Here is a 15,172-nt window from a genome sequence, read left to right as displayed (position 1 = left end):
AAACATGCTACCGCGTCTGTGCGAACGGCTACCCTAAGCGGATTCGATGGCGACACGGTAGCACGTATTACTCCAGATCAGAAGGTTGCGTGTTCGAATCACGTCCGTGTAAAAGTCTCTTTTTGTTATTTTCATCTATCTGTCTATCTACTTATTTGTCTGTCTACAATGACTCTTCTCTTTAGGTGTGCTTCATCGACAGAAGGCCGAGCAAATCATGGTACTTCGTGTGTGCGAACGGCTACCCTAAACGGACGCGGTGGAGACATGGTAGCACGTCTGACTCCAGATCAGAAGGTTGCGAGTTTGAATCACGTCCGGGTCAAATTCGCTTATTTATTATTTTCATCTATCTGTGTATCTACTTATTTGTCTGTCTACAAAGACTTGTCTCTTTACCTGTGCTTCATCGACAGAAGGCCGGGCAAATCATGCTACCGCGTGTGTGCGAACGGCTACCCTAAGCGGATTCGATGGCGACACGGTAGCACGTATTACTCCAGATCAGAAGGTTGCGTGTTCGAATCACGTCCGTGTAAAAGTCTCTTTTTGTTATTTTCATCTATCTGTCTATCTACTTATTTGTCTGTCTACAATGACTCTTCTCTTTAGGTGTGCTTCATCGACAGAAGGCCGAGCAAATCATGCTACCACGTGTGTGCGAACGGCTACCCTAAACGGACGCGGTGGCGACACGGTAGCACGTCTGACTCCAGATCAGAAGGTTGCGAGTTTGAATCACGTCCGGGTCTAATTCGCTTATTTATTATTTTTATCTATCTGTGTATCTACTTATTTGTCTGTCTACAAAGACTTGTCTCTTTACCTGTGCTTCCTCGACAGAAGGCCAAGCAAAACATGCTACCACGTGTGTGCGAATGGCCACACTAAACGGACTCGGTGGCGACATGTTAGCAAGTCTGACTACAGATCAGAAGGTTGCGAGTTTGAATCACGTCTGGATCAAATTTCCTTTTTTCTTATTTTCATCAATCTGTCTATCTACTAATTTGTCTGTCTACAATGACTGGTCTCTTTACCTGTGCTTCATCGACAGAAGGCCTAAAAAACATGCTACCACGTGCGTGCGATTGGCTACCCTAAGCGGACTCGGTGGCGCAACGGTAGCGCGTCTGACTCCAGATCAGAAGGTTGCGTGTTCGAATCACGTCGGGGTCAAATTCTCTTTTTTATTGTTTTCAACTATCTGTCTACTTATTTGTCTGTCTACAATGACTTCTCTCTTTACCTATGCTTTATCGACAGAAGGCCGAGCAATACATGCTACTGCGTGTGTGCGAACGGTTACACTAAGTCAACTCGGTGGCGACCCGGTAGGACGTCAGACTCCAGATCAGAAGGTTGCGTGTTCGAATCACGTCGATGTCAAGTTCTCTCTTTTGTTATTTTCATCTATCTGTCTATCTACTTATTTGTCTTTCTACAATGACTTGTCTTTTTACCTGTGCTTCATCGACAGAAGGCCGAGCAAAACATGCTACCACGTGTGTGCGAACGGCTGCCCTGAGCGGACTCGGAGGTGCAACGGTAGCGCGTCTGACTCCAGATCAGTAGGTTAAATGTTCGAATCACGTCCGGGTCAAATTCTGTTTTTATTATTTTCATCTATCTGTCTATCTACTTATTTGTCTGTCTAAAATGACTTGTCCCTTTACCTGTGCTTCATCGACATAAGGCCGTGCAAAACATGCTACCGCGTGTGTGCGAACGGCTACCCTAAGCGGATTCGATGGCGACACGGTAGCACGTCTGACTCCAGATCAGAAGTTTGCGTGTTCGAATCACGTCCGGGTAAAAGTGTCTTTTTATTATTTTCATATATCTGTCTATCTACTTATTTGTCTGTGTACAATGACTCTTCTCTTTAGCTGTGCTTCCTCGACAGAAGGCCAAGCAAAACATGCTACCACGTGTGTGCGAACGGCCACACTAAACGGACTCAGTGGTGCCACTTTAGCACGTCTGACTCCAGATCAGAAGGTTGCGTGTTCTAATCACGTCCGCGTCAAATTTTCTTTTTAGTATTTTCATCTATCTGTCTATCTACTTATTTGTCTATCTGCAATGACTTGTCCCTTTACCTGTGCTTCATCGACAGAAGGCCGAGCAAAACATGCGACAGCGTGTGTGCGAACAATTACTCTAAGCGGACTCAGTGGCGCAACTTTAGCACGTCTGACTCTAGATCAGAGGGTTGCGTGTTCGATTCACGTCCGTGTTAAGTTCTCGTTTTTGTTATTTTCATCTGTCTATCTACCTCTTTGTCTGTCTACAACGACTTGTCTCTTTACCTGTGCTTCGTCGATAGAAGGCCAAGCAAAACATGCAACCACGTGTGTGCGAACGGCTACCCTAAATGGACTCGGTGGCGAACTGTTAGCGCGTCCGAATCTAGATCAGAAGGTTGCGTGTTCGAATTGCGTCCAGGTCAAATTCTCTTTCTTATTATTTTCATCTGTCTATCTACTTATTTGTCTGTCTACAATGACTTGTCTCTTTACCAGTGTTATATCGACAGAAGGCCGAGCGAAACATGCTACCGCGTGTGCGCGTACGGCTACACTAAGTGGACTCGGTGGCAACCCGGTAGCACGTCTGATTCCAGATCGGAAGGTTGCGTGTTCGAATCACGTCCGAGTCAAGCTCTCTTTTTAATATTTTCATCCGTCTATCTACTTATTTGTCTGTCTACAATGACATGTCTCTTTACCTGTGCTTCATCGACAGAAGGCCGAAAAAACATGCTACCACGTGTGTGCGAACGGCTACCCTAAGCGGACTCGGTGGCGCAACGGTAGCGCGTCTGACTCCAGATCAGAAGGTTGCGTGTTCGAATCACGTCGGGGTCAAAGTCTCTTTTTATTGTTTTCAACTATCTGTCTACTTATTTGTCTGTCTACAATGACTTCTCTCTTTACCTATGCTTCATCGACAGAAGGCCGAGCAATACATGCTACTGCGTGTGTGCGAACGGCTACACTAAGTCAACTCTGTGGCGACCCGGTAGGACGTCTGACTCCAGATCAGTAGGTTAAATGTTCGAATCACGTCCGGGTCAAATTCTCTTTTTATTATTTTCATCTATCTGTCTATCTACTTATTTGTCTGTCTAAAATGACTTGTCCCTTTACCTGTGCTTCATCAACATAAGGCCGTGCAAAACATGCTACCACGTGTGGGCGAACGGCTACCCTAAGCGGACTCGGTGGCGCAAGCAACATTAGCACGTCTGACTCCAGATCAGAAGGTTGCGTGTTCTAATCACGTCCGCGTCAAATTCTCTTTTTAGTATTTTCATCTATCTGTCTATCTACTTATTTGTCTATCTGCAATGACTTGTCCCTTTACCTGTGCTTCATCGACAGAAGGCCGAGCAAAACATGCGACAGCGTGTGTGCGAACGGCTACACTAAGTGTACTCGGTGGCGATACGGTAGCACGTCTGAATCCAGATCACAAGGTTGCGTGTTCGAATCAGGTCCGGGTCAAATCCTCTTTTTTATTATTTTCATCTATCTGTCTATCTACTTATCTGTATGTCTACAATGACTTGTCTCTTTACATGTGCTTCATCGACAGACGGCCGAGCAAAACATGCTACCACGTGTGTGCGAATGGTTACCTAACGGACTCGGTGGCGACACGGTAGCACGTCTGACTCGTGATCCGAAGGTTGCGTGTTCGAATCACGTCCGGGTCAAATTCTCTTTTTTATTATTTTCATCTGTTTAACTTTTTATTTGTCTGTCTACGATGACTTGTCTCTTTACCTGTGCTTCATCGACAAAAGGCCGAGCGAAACATGCTACCGCATGTGTACGAACGGCTTCACTAAGTGGACTCGCTGGTGACACGGTAGCACGTCTGTCTCCATATCAGAAGGTTGCGTGTTCGAATCACGTCCGGGTCAAATTCTCTATTTCCTTATTTTCATCTATTTGTCTATCTACTTATTTGTCTGTGTACAATGACTTGTCTCGTTACCTGTGCTTCATCGACAGAAGGCCGAGCAAGACAAGCTACCGCGTGTGTGCGAACGGCTACGCTAATTGGATTCGGTGGCGACACGGTAGCGCGTCTTACTACTTATGAGAGAGTTGCGTGTTCGAATCACGTCCGTGTTAAGTTCTCGTTTTTGTTATTTTCATCTGTCTATCTACCTCTTTGTCTGTCTACAACGACTTGTTTCTTTACCTGTGCTTCATCGATAGAAGGCCGAGCAAAACATGCTACCACGTGTGTGCGAACGGCTACCCTAAGTGGACTCGGTGGTGCAACGGTAGCGCGTCTGACTCCAGATCAGAAGGTTGCGTGTTCGAATCACGTCGGGGTCAAATTCTCTTTTTTATTGTTTTCAACTATCTGTCTACTTATTTGTCTGTCTACAATGACTTCTCTCTTTACCTATGCTTTATCGACAGAAGGCCGAGCAATACATGCTACTGCGTGTGTGCAAACGGTTACACTTAGTCAACTCGGTGGCGACCCGGTAGGACGTCTGACTCCAGATCAGAAGGTGGCGTGTTCGAATCACGTCGATGTCAAGTTCTCTCTTTTGTTATTTTCATCTATCTGTCTATCTACCTATTTGTCTTTCTACAATGACGTCTTTTTACCTGTGCTTCATCGACAGAAGGCCGAGCAAAACATGCTACCACGTGTGTGCGAACGGCTGCCCTGAGCGGACTCGGAGGTGCAACGGTAGCGCGTCTGACTCCAGATCAGTAGGTTAAATGTTCGAATCACGTCCGGGTCAAATTCTGTTTTTATTATTTTCATCTATCTGTCTATCTACTTATTTGTCTGTCTAAAATGACTTGTCCCTTTACCTGTGCTTCATCGACATAAGGCCGTGCAAAACATGCTACCGCGTGTGTGCGAACGGCTACCCTAAGCGGATTCGATGGCGACACGGTAGCACGTCTGACTCCAGATCAGAAGTTTGCGTGTTCGAATCACGTCCGGGTAAAAGTGTCTTTTTATTATTTTCATCTATCTGTCTATCTACTTATTTGTCTGTGTACAATGACTCTTCTCTTTAGCTGTGCTTCCTCGACAGAAGGCCAAGCAAAACATGCTACCACGTGTGTGCGAACGGCCACACTAAACGGACTCAGTGGCGCCACTTTAGCACGTCTGACTCCAGATCAGAAGGTTGCGTGTTCTAATCACGTCCGCGTCAAATTTTCTTTTTAGTATTTTCATCTATCTGTCTATCTACTTATTTGTCTATCTGCAATGACTTGTCCCTTTACCTGTGCTTCATCGACAGAAGGCCGAGCAAAACATGCGACAGCGTGTGTGCGAACAATTACTCTAAGCGGACTCAGTGGCGCAACTTTAGCACGTCTGACTCTAGATCAGAGGGTTGCGTGTTCGATTCACGTCCGTGTTAAGTTCTCGTTTTTGTTATTTTCATCTGTCTATCTACCTCTTTGTCTGTCTACAACGACTTGTCTCTTTACCTGTGCTTCGTCGATAGAAGGCCAAGCAAAACATGCAACCACGTGTGTGCGAACGGCTACCCTAAATGGACTCGGTGGCAACCCGGTAGCACGTCTGATTCCAGATCGGAAGGTTGCGTGTTCGAATCACGTCCGGGTCAAGCTCTCTTTTTATTATTTTCATCTGTCTATCTACTTATTTGTCTGTCTACAATGACATGTCTCTTTACCTGTGCTTCATCGACAGAAGGCCGAAAAAACATGCTACCACGTGTGTGCGAACGGCTACCCTAAGCGGACTCGGTGGCGCAACGGTAGCGCGTCTGACTCCAGATCAGAAGGTTGCGTGTTCGAATCACGTCGAGGTCAAAGTCTCTTTTTATTGTTTTCAACTATCTGTCTACTTATTTGTCTGTCTACAATGACTTCTCTCTTTACCTATGCTTCATCGACAGAAGGCCGAGCAATACATGCTACTGCGTGTGTGCGAACGGCTACACTAAGTCAACTCTGTGGCGACCCGGTAGGACGTCTGACTCCAGATCAGTAGGTTAAATGTTCGAATCACGTCCGGGTCAAATTCTCTTTTTATTATTTTCATCTATCTGTCTATCTACTTATTTGTCTGTCTAAAATGACTTGTCCCTTTACCTGTGCTTCATCAACATAAGGCCGTGCAAAACATGCTACCACGTGTGGGCGAACGGCTACCCTAAGCGGACTCGGTGGCGCAAGCAACATTAGCACGTCTGACTCCAGATCAGAAGGTTGCGTGTTCTAATCACGTCCGCGTCAAATTCTCTTTTTAGTATTTTCATCTATCTGTCTATCTACTTATTTGTCTATCTACAATGACTTGTCCCTTTACCTGTGCTTCATCGACAGAAGGCCGAGCAAAACATGCGACAGCGTGTGTGCGAACAATTACTCTAAGCGGACTCAGTGGTGCAACTTTAGCACGTCTGACTCCAGATCAGAAGGTTGCGTGTGCGAATCAAGTCCGGGTCAAATTCTTTTTTTATTATTTTCATCTGTCTATCCACTTATTTGTCTGTCTACAATGACTTGTCTCTTTACCTGTGCTTCATCGACAGAAGGCCGAGCAAAACATGCTACCGCGTGTGTGCGAACGGCTACACTAAGTGTACTCGGTGGCGATACGGTAGCACGTCTGACTCCAGATCACAAGGTTGCGTGTTCGAATCAGGTCCGGGTCAAGTCCTCTTTTTTATTATTTTCATCTATCTGTCTATCTACTTATCTGTATGTCTACAATGACTTGTCTCTTTACCTGTGCTTCATCGACAGACGGCCGAGCAAAACATGCTACCACGTGTGTGCGAATGGTTACCTAACGGACTCGGTGGCGACACGGTAGCACGTCTGACTCGTGATCAGAAGGTTGCGTGTTCGAATCACGTCCGCGTCAAATTCTCTTTTTTATTATTTTCATCTGTTTAACTTTTTATTTGTCTGTCTACGATGACTTGTCTCTTTACCTGTGCTTCATCGACAAAAGGCCGAGCGAAACATGCTTCCGCATGTGTACGAACGGCTTCACTAAGTGGACTCGCTGGTGACACGGTAGCACGTCTGTCTCCATATCAGAAGGTTGCGTGTTCGAATCACGTCCGGGTCAAATTCTCTATTTTGTTATTTTCATCTATTTGTCTATCTACTTATTTGTCTGTGTACAATGACTTGTCTCGTTACCTGTGCTTCATCGACAGAAGGCCGAGCAAGACAAGCTACCGCGTGTGTGCGAACGGCTACGCTAATTGGATTCGGTGGCGACACGGTAGCGCGTCTTAGTACGGATGAGAGAGTTGCGTGTTCGAATGACGTCCGTGTTAAGTTCTCGTTTTTGTTATTTTCATCTGTCTATCTACCTCTTTGTCTGTCTACAACGACTTGTTTCTTTACCTGTGCTTCATCGATAGAAGGCCGAGCAAAACATGCTACCACGTGTGTGCGGATGGTTACCTAACGGACTCGGTGGCGACACGGTAGCACGTCTGACTCGTGATCAGAAGGTTGCGTGTTCGAATCACGTCGGGGTCAAATTCTCTTTTTTATTATTTTCATCTGTTTAACTTTTTATTTGTCTGTCTACGATGACTTGTCTCTTTACCTGTGCTTCATCGACAAAAGGCCGAGCGAAACATGCTACCGCGTGTGGGCGAACGGCTAACCTAAGCGGACTCGGTGGCGCAAGCAACATTAGCACGTCTGACTCCAGATCAGAAGGTTGCGTGTTCTAATCACGTCCGCGTCAAATTCTCTTTTTAGTATTTTCATCTATCTGTCTATCTACTTATTTGTCTATCTACAATGACTTGTCCCTTTACCTGTGCTTCATCGACAGAAGGCCGAGCAAAACATGCGACAGCGTGTGTGCGAACAATTACTCTAAGCGGACTCAGTGGCGCAACTTTAGCACGTCTGACTCCAGATCAGAAGGTTGCGTGTTCGAATCAAGTCCGGGTCAAATTCTTTTTGTTATTATTTTCATCTGTCTATCCACTTATTTGTCTGTCTACAATGACTTGTCTCTTTACCTGTGCTTCATCGACAGAAGGCCGAGCAAAACATGCTACCGCGTGTGTGCGAACGGCTACACTAAGTGTACTCGGTGGCGATACGGTAGCACGTCTGACTCCAGATCACAAGGTTGCGTGTTCGAATCAGGTCCGGGTCAAATCCTCTTTTTTATTATTTTCATCTATCTGTCTATCTACTTATCTGTATGTCTACAATGACTTGTCTCTTTACATGTGCTTCATCGACAGACGGCCGAGCAAAACATGCTACCACGTGTGTGCGAATGGTTACCTAACGGACTCGGTGGCGACACGGTAGCACGTCTGACTCGTGATCAGAAGGTTGCGTGTTCGAATCACGTCCGGGTTAAATTCTCTTTTTTATAATTTTCATCTATTTATCTTTTTATTTGTCTGTCTACGATGACTTGTCTCGTTACCTGTGCTTCATCGACAGAAGGCCGAGCGAAACATGCTACCACGTGTGTGCGAACGGCTACCCTAAATGGACTCGGTGGCGAACTGTTAGCGCATCCGACTCCAGATCAGAAGGTTGTGTGCTCGAATCGCGTCCGGGTCAAATTTTCTTTCTTATTATTTTCATCTGTCTATCTACTTATTTGTCTGTCTACAACAACTTGTCTCTTTACCAGTGCTGCATCGACAGAAGGCCGAGCAAAACATGCTACCGCGTGTGTGCGTACGGCTTCACTAAGTGGACTCGGTGGCGACACGGTAGCACGTCTGTCTCCATATCAGAAGGTTGCGTGTTCGAATCACGTCCGGGTCAAATTCTCTTTTTTCTTATTTTCTTCTATTTGTCTATCTACTTATTTGTCTGTGTACAATGACTTGTCTAGTTACCTGTGCTTCATCGACAGAAGGCCGAGCAAAACATGCTACCGCGTGTGTGCGAACGGCTACACTAAGTGTACTGGGTGGCGATACGGTAGCACGTCTGACTGCAGATCACAAGGTTGCGTGTTCGAATCACGTCCGGGTCAAATCCTCTTTTTTAATATTTTGATCTATCTGTCTATCTACTTATCTGTATGTCTACAATGACTTGTCTCTTTACCTGTGCTTCATCGACAGAAGGCCGAGCAAAACATGCTACCACGTGTGTGCGAATGGTTACCTAACGGACTCGGTGGCGACACGGTAGCACGTCTGACTCCAGATCAGAAGGTTGCGTGTTCGAATCACGTCCTGGTCAAATTCTCTTTTTATTATTTTCATCTGTCTATCTACTTATTTGTCTGTCTACAATGACATGTCTCTTTACCTGTGCTTCATCGACAGAAGGCCGAGCGAATCATGCTACCGCGTGTGTGCGAACGGCTACCCTAGACGGATTCGATGGCGACATGGTAGCACGTTTGACTCCAGATCAGAAGGTTGCGTGTTCGAATCACGTCCGGGTAAAAGTCTCTTTTTATTATTTTCATCTATCTGTCTATCTACTCATTTGTCTGTCTACAATGACTTGTCTCTTTACCTGTGCTTCATCGACAGAAGCCTGAGCAAAACATGCTACCACGTGTCTGCGAACGGCTGCCCTGAGCGGACTCGGAGGTGCAATGGTAGCGCGTCTGACTCCAGATCAGTAGGTTAAACGTTCGAATCACGTCCAGGTCAAATTCTCTTTTTATTATTTTCATCTATCTGTCTATCTACTTATTTGTCTGTCTAAAATTACTTGTCCCTTTACCGGTGCTTCATCGACATAAGGCTGTGCAAAACATGCTAACAAGTGTGGGCGAATGGCTACCCTCAGCGGACTCGGTGGCGCAACTTTAGCACGTCTGACTCCAGATCAGAAGGTTGCGTGTTCTAATCACGTCCGCGTCAAATTCTCTTTTTAGTATTTTCATCTGTCTATCCACTTATTTGTCTGTCTACAATGACTTGTCTCTTTACCTGTGCTTCATCGACAGAAGGCCGAGCGAAACATGCTACCGCGTGTGCGCGTACGGCTTCACTAAGTAGACTCGGTGGCGACACGGTAGCACGTCTGTCTCCATATCAGAAGGTTGCGTGTTCGAATCACGTCCGGGTCAAATTCTCTTTTTTCTTATTTTCTTCTATTTGTCTATCTACTTATTTGTCTGTGTACAATGACTTGTCTCGTTACCTGTGCTTCATCGACAGAAGGCCGAGCAAAACAAGCTACCGCGTGTGTGCGAACGGCTACGCTAAGTGGATTCGGTGGCGACACGGTAGCGCGTCTTACTACGGATCAGAGTGTTGCGTGTTCGAATCACGTCCGTGTTAAGTTCTCGTTTTTGTTATTTTCATCTGTCTATCTACCTATTTGTCTGTCTACAACGGCTTGTCTCTTTACCTGTGCTTCATCGATAGAAGGCCAAGCAAAACATGCTACCACGTGTGTGCGAACGACTACCCTAAGCGGATTCGATGGCGACACGGTAGCACGTCTGACTCCAAATCAGAAGGTTGCGTGTTCGAATCACGTCCGGGTAAAAGTCTCTCTTTAATATTTTTATCTATCTGTCTAACTACTTATTTGTCTGTCTACAATGACTCTTCTCTTTAGCTGTGCTTCCTCGACAGAAGGCCGAGCAAAACATGCTACCACGTGTGTGCGAACGGCCACCCTAAACGGACTCGGTGGCGACATGTTAGCATGTCTGACTACAGATCAGAAGGTTGCGAGCTTATATCACGTCTGGATCAAATTTCCTTTTTTCTTATTTCATCATTCTGTCTCTCTACATATTTGTCTGTCTACAATGACTTGTCTCTTTACCTGTGCTTCATCGACAAAAGGCCGAAAAAACATGCTACCACGTGTGTTCGAACGCCTACCCTAAGCGGACTCGGTGGCGCAACGGTAGCGCGTCTGACTCCAGATCAGAAGGTTGCGTGTTCGAATCACGTTCGGGTCAAGTTCTCTTTTACATATTTTCATCTGCCTATCTGCTTATTTGTCTGTCTACAATGACATGTCTGTTTACCTGTGCTTCATCGACAGAAGGCCGAGCAAATCATGCTACCGCGTGTGTGCGAACGGCTACCCTAAGCGGATTCGATGGCGACACGGTAGCACGTCTGACTCCAGATCAAAAGGTTGCGTGTTTGAATCACGTCCGGGTAAAAGTCTCTTTTTATTATTTTCATCTATCTGTGTATCTACTTATTTGTCTGTCTACAAGTACTCTTCTCTTTAGCTGTGCTTCCTCGACAGAAGGCCGAGAAAACATGCTACCACGTGTGTGTGAACGGCTACCCTAAGCGGACTCGGTGGCGCAACGGTAGCGCGTCTGACTCCAGATCAGAAGGTTGCGTGTTCGAATCACGTCGGGGTCAAATTCTCTTTTTATTGTTTTCAACTATCTGTCTACTGATTTGTCTGTGTACAATGACTTCTCTATTTACCTATGCTTCATCGGCAGAAGGCCGAGCAATATATGCAACTGCGTGTGTGCGAACGGCTACACTAAGTCAACTCGGTGGCGACCCGGTAGGACGTCTGACTCCAGATCAGTAGGTTAAATGTTTCAATCACGTCCGGGTCAAATTCTATTTTTATTATTTTCATCTATCTGTCTATCTACATATTTGTCTGTCTAAAATGACTTGTCCATTTACCAGTGCTTCATCGACATAAGGCCGTGCGAAACATGCTACCACGTGTGTGCGAACGGCTACCCTAAGCGGACTTGGTGGCGCAACTTTAGCACGTCTGACTCCAGATCAGAAGGTTGCGTGTTCGAATCAAGTCCGGGTCAAATTCTTTTTTTTATTATTTTCATCTGTCTCTTCACTTATTTGTCCGTCTACAATGACTTGTCTCTTTACCTGTGCTTCATCGACAGAAGGCCGAGCAATACATGCTACTGCGTGTGTGCGCACGACTACACTAAGTCAACTCGGTGGCGACCCGGTAGGACGTCTGACTCCAGATCACAAGGTTGCGTGTTGAAATCACGTCAGGGTAAAAGTCTCTTTTTATTATTTTCATCTATCTGTCTATCTACTCATTTGTCTGTCTACAATGACTTGTCTCTTTACCTGTGCTTCATCGACAGAAGACCGAGCAAAACATGCTACCACGTGTGTGCGAACGGCTGCCCTGAGCGGACTCGGAGGTGCAACGGTAGCGCGTCTGACTCCAGATCAGTGGGCTAAATGTTCGAATCACGTCCGGGTCAAATTCTCTTTTTATTATTTTCATCTATCTGTCTATCTACTTATTTGTCTGTCTAAAATTACTTGTCCCTTTACCTGTGCTTCATCGACAGAAGGCCGAGCAAAACATGCTACCACGTGTGCGAACGGCTACCCTAAGCGTACTCGGTGGCGCAACTTTAGCACGTTTGATTCCAGATCAGAAGGTTGCGTGTTCTAATCACGTCCGCGTAAAACTCTCTTTTTAGTATTTTCATCTATCTGTCTATCTATTTATTTCTCTATCTGCAATGTCTTCTCCCTTTACCTGTGCTTCATCGACAGAAGGCCGAGCAAAACATGCTACCGCGTGTGTGCGAACGGTTACTCTAAGCGGACTCAGTGGCGCAACTTTAGCACGTCTGACTCCAGATCGGAAGGTTGCGTGTTCGAATCAAGTCCGGGTCAAATTCTTTTTTTTATTATTTTCATCTGTCTACCCACCTATTTGTCTGTCTACAATGACTTGTCTTTTTACCTGTGCTTCATCGACAGAAGGCCGAGCAAAACATGCTACCGCGTGTGTGCGAACGGCTGCACTAAGTGTACTCGGTGACGATACGGTAGCACGTCTGACTCCAGATCACATGGTTGCGTGTTCGAATCAGGTCTGGGTCAAATCCTCTTTTTTATTATTTTCATCTATCTGTCTATCTACTTATCTGTATGTCTACAATGACTTGTCTCTTTACCCTTGCTTCATCGACAGAAGGCCGAGCAAAACATGCTACCACGTGTGTGCGAATGGTTACCTAACGCACTCGGTGGCGACACAGTAGCACGTCTGACTCCAGATCAGAAGGTTGCGTGTTCGAATCACGTCCGGGTCAAATTCTCTTTTTTAATATATTCATCAGTTTAACTTTTTATTTGTTTGTCTACGATAACTTGTCTCTTTACCTGTGCTTCATCGACAGAAGGCCGAGCGAAACATGCTACCGCGTGTGTACGAACGGCTTCACTAAGTGGACTCGGTGGCGACACGGTAGCACGTCTGTCTTCATATCAGAAGGTTGCGTGTTGGAATCACGTCCGGGTCAAATTCTCTTTTTTCCTATTTTCTTCTATTTGTCTATCAACTTATTTGTCTGTGTACAATGACTTGTCTCGTTCCATGTGCTTCATCGACAGAAAGCCGCGCAAAATAAGCTACCGCGTGTGTGCGAACGGCAACGCTAAGTGGATTCGGTGGCGACACGGTAGCGCGTCTTACTACGGATCGGAAGGTTGCTTGTTCGAATCACGTCCGTGTTAAGTTCTCGTTTTTGTTATTTTCATCTGTCTATCTACTTATTTGTCTGTCTACAATGACTTGTCTCTTTACCTGTGCTGCATCGACAGAAGGCCGAGCAAAACATGCTACCGCGTGTGTGCGAACGGCTACAAAAAGTGGACTCGGTGGCGACACGTTAGCACGTCTGACCCAAGATCAGATGGTTGCGTGTTCGAATCACGTCCGTGTTAGGTTCTCTTTTTTATTATTTTCATGTATCTGTCTATCTACTTATTTGTCTGCCTACAACGACTTGTCTCTTTACCTGTGCTTCATCGATAGAAGGTCAAGCAAAACATGCTACCACGTGTGTGCGAACGGCTACCCTAAATGGACTCGGTGGCAACCCGGTAGCACGTCTGACTCCAGATCGGAAGGTTGCGTGTTCGAATCACGTCCGGGTCAAGCTCTCTTTTTAATATTTTCATCTGTCTATCTACTTATTTGTCTGTCTACAATGACATGTCTCTTTACCTGTGCTTCATCGACAGAAGGCCGAGCAAATCATGCTACCGCGTGTGTGCGAACGGCTACCCTAGACGGATTCGATGGCGACACGGTAGCACGTCTGACTCCAGATCAGAAGGTTGCGTGTTCGAATCACGTCCGGGTAAAAGTCTCTCTTTATTATTTTCATCTATCTGTCTATCCACTTATTTGTCTGTCTACAATGACTTGTCTCTTTACCTGGGCTTCATCGACATAAGGCCGTGCAAAACATGCTACCACGTGTGTGCGAACGGCTACCCAAGCGGACTCGGTGGCGACATGTTAGCATGTCTGACTACAGATCAGAAGGTTGCGAGCTTGAATCACGTCTGGATCAAATTTCCTTTTTTCTTATTTTCATCATTCTGTCTATCTACTTATTTGTCTGTCTACAATGACTTGTCTCTTTACCTGTGCTTCATCGACAAAAGGCCGAAAAAACTTGCTACCACGTGAATGCGAACGGCTACCCTAAGCGGACTCGGTGGCGCCACGGTAGCGCGTCTGACTCCAGATCAGAAGGTTGCGTGTTCCAATCACGTCCGGGTCAAATTCTCTTTTTATTATTTTCATCTATCTGTCTATCTACTTAATTGTCTGTCTACAAGTACTCTTCTCTTTAGCTGTGCTTCCTCGACAGAAGGCCGAGCAAAGCATGCTACCACGTGTGTGCGAACGGCCACACTGAACGGACTCGGTGGCGACATGTTAGCATGTCTCACTACAGATCAGAAGGTTGCGAGTTTGAATCACGTCTGGATGAAATTTCCTTTTTTCTTATTTTCATCAATCTGTCTATCTACTTATTTGTCTGTCTACAATGACTTCTCTCTTTACCTATGCTTCATCGAAAGAAAGTCGAGCAAGACATGCTACTGCGTGTGTGCGAACGGCTACACTAAGTCAATTCGGTGGCGACCCGGTAGGACGTCTGACTCCAGATCAGAAGGTTGCGTGTTCGAATCACGTCGATGTCAAATTCTCTTTTTATTATTCTCATCTATCTGTCTATCTACTTATTTGTCTGTCTGAAATGACTTGTCCCTTTACCTGTGCTTCATTGACAGAAGGCCGAGCAAAACATGCTACCACGTGTGTGCGAACGGTTAATCTAAGCGGACTCAGTGGCGCAACTTCAGCACGTCTGACTCCAGATCGGAAGGTTGCGTGTTCGAATCAAGTCCGTGTCAAATTCTTTTTTTTATTATTTTCAT

The 15,172-nt window shown here is 45.7% G+C and overlaps 7 non-coding genes across 7 annotated transcripts; all 7 read left to right on the top strand.

The window, feature by feature from the left end:
• The first annotated feature begins 1,107 nt into the window (after positions 1-1,107).
• Positions 1,108-1,179, top strand: TRNAW-CCA (transfer RNA tryptophan (anticodon CCA)). The gene has a single exon. It is a non-coding gene; the product is annotated as a tRNA-Trp (tRNA).
• A 1,619-nt stretch (positions 1,180-2,798) lies between these two features.
• TRNAW-CCA (transfer RNA tryptophan (anticodon CCA)) lies at positions 2,799-2,870 on the top strand. Its single transcript has one exon. It is a non-coding gene; the product is annotated as a tRNA-Trp (tRNA).
• Positions 2,871-4,283: 1,413 nt separating this feature from the next.
• Positions 4,284-4,355, top strand: TRNAW-CCA (transfer RNA tryptophan (anticodon CCA)). Its single transcript has one exon. It is a non-coding gene; the product is annotated as a tRNA-Trp (tRNA).
• Positions 4,356-5,762: 1,407 nt separating this feature from the next.
• TRNAW-CCA (transfer RNA tryptophan (anticodon CCA)) lies at positions 5,763-5,834 on the top strand. The gene has a single exon. It is a non-coding gene; the product is annotated as a tRNA-Trp (tRNA).
• Positions 5,835-10,842: 5,008 nt separating this feature from the next.
• Positions 10,843-10,914, top strand: TRNAW-CCA (transfer RNA tryptophan (anticodon CCA)). The gene has a single exon. It is a non-coding gene; the product is annotated as a tRNA-Trp (tRNA).
• A 349-nt stretch (positions 10,915-11,263) lies between these two features.
• On the top strand, positions 11,264-11,335 carry TRNAW-CCA (transfer RNA tryptophan (anticodon CCA)). Its single transcript has one exon. It is a non-coding gene; the product is annotated as a tRNA-Trp (tRNA).
• A 3,101-nt stretch (positions 11,336-14,436) lies between these two features.
• On the top strand, positions 14,437-14,508 carry TRNAW-CCA (transfer RNA tryptophan (anticodon CCA)). Its single transcript has one exon. It is a non-coding gene; the product is annotated as a tRNA-Trp (tRNA).
• Positions 14,509-15,172: the final 664 nt, after the last annotated feature.

Source organism: Rhipicephalus microplus, chromosome 5, assembly GCF_043290135.1.
Source record: "Rhipicephalus microplus isolate Deutch F79 chromosome 5, USDA_Rmic, whole genome shotgun sequence".
NCBI lineage: Eukaryota > Metazoa > Arthropoda > Arachnida > Ixodida > Ixodidae > Rhipicephalus > Rhipicephalus microplus.
Note: the sequence above shows the minus strand (reverse complement) of the source record. Positions and strands in the feature narration are given on the sequence as shown.